The 1,612-nt window shown below is 50.4% G+C and overlaps 1 long non-coding RNA gene across 2 annotated transcripts in view; it reads left to right on the forward strand.

Moving 5' to 3' along the window:
- LOC140606447 (uncharacterized) overlaps positions 1-1,612 on the forward strand; it is a 46,569-nt gene that overhangs the window by 40,090 nt on the left and 4,867 nt on the right. The window lies entirely within an intron of this gene.

The following is a 1,612-nucleotide window of genomic DNA, read 5'->3' on the forward strand; positions in this document are numbered from 1 at the left end:
TTCAAAAGTGTACTGATTTGTTCAATTGCTTCCCTAAGAAAGATGGAAACAGTTATGCCATTCATAAACAGACCCTACTCCTCAAACCGGTGGCAGAAAGGAGAGGCGAGATTAGCCAATGAGAGATAAGATTCTCAGGAACCACTGGCAGGAAGCGTCCAGTCCGGAGCAGGCCTGCCCCTGCAGGGTGGAGCTGGGGGAACTGGTACCCAAGGTCAGGCCCTGGTCATAGTCCGCAGCTGATGGAAGCCTATTCTGAGGAAGCCCTGACTCCCCAGACTCCACCAGCTGTGCTTGGACAGCAGAGATGGAGGGTGATACAGCTGAACCTCCATGCAGGTGGAGCTCTGAGCACAGAATCTGCTCCATTTTTCCCGGTGGGAGGAATCCCACCCTGGGCTGGGCAAGGGGTGGGGTTGGTGGGGGGGAAGCATTGAGCAGTTGCTGCCACTTGCTTCTTTGTCCACCAATGTGCCATCAATAGACCTCTTTGTACGTAGGAGTGCCCACGGTAAAGTGGATTCACTTCGGCTGAGGCAGGCAGGTCGGCAAGGGAGGATGGAAGTGGACCTTCTGGAAATTACTCTAGGGGTTTAGAGGTCATGGAAGGCAGCCCAAGCTATTCATCTGATATGTCCCAACAAGTCTGAATTCTAGCTGAGTATGAGCACGAGGTTGACACATCTCTCCCTCTCATATATTTAAGAAGTAAAAGGACTTCTAGCCCATGCATTCCTCAGTAGTGTCCTCACTGGTCTCCTTGCCTTAAAATATCCCTCCTCAAATGCAGCCTGCACAACACTTCCAGATTGATATCCTTCATCCCCTCTTTTGACCTCCCTCCTCCATCGAGCATGAATCTCTCTGATTCCCCCCAATACCTTCTGGCTCTGCTCCGAGCCCTAGGAGGACTTCAAGTCACCCATCTCTTCAATCTCTTACGGCAGTTTTCTTCCAACCCTCCTCCTGTGGCTCCTTTTCTTTGTTTACCAGCCCGTGGGGCGGGGGGCATGGGGGAGGTATGCTTTGCACTTTTCTCCTTGTTCACATGCTTCCCCTGGCTCAGCCAGAGCTGCTAGAAGTAAAACTATAAGGAGGTCTGGTCACCACCTCTGGCTCTGCCACTGCCACTGCCACTTCAGACTGGTGACCTTCAGGAAACCACCTTCTTTCTAAGCAGCCTTTCCTTCTGTCATAAAATTATTAAAGTGAATGACTTTGAAGTTTTTTCCCTAGCTCAAAGTTCAGTGATTCTCCCAATAACCCTGCTTTTAGGCAAACTTCTGCGTCTTAGGTAATTCCCAGGCCCAAGTGACCTAAATCTGATGATAGGTCACTACCTTTCTTCTGTTTTCCTTTATGCACAGTTTAATCTCCTTTGGTCCTGGACAGAGATGGGCTTGCTTTACTTTTTTTTTAAGATTTTATTTATTTATTCATGAGAGACACAGAGAGAGAAACCGAGACACAGGCAGAGGGAGAAGCAAGCCCCACGCAGGGAGCCCAACATGGGACTCTATCCCAGGTCTCTAGGATCACGCCCTGGGCTGAAGGCGGCGCTAAACCGCTGAGCCACCCGGGCTGCCCCGGGGCTTGTCTTACTTTTAAGAAC

Source organism: Canis lupus, chromosome 16 (assembly GCF_048164855.1).
Source record: "Canis lupus baileyi chromosome 16, mCanLup2.hap1, whole genome shotgun sequence".
NCBI classification, from domain to species: domain Eukaryota; kingdom Metazoa; phylum Chordata; class Mammalia; order Carnivora; family Canidae; genus Canis; species Canis lupus.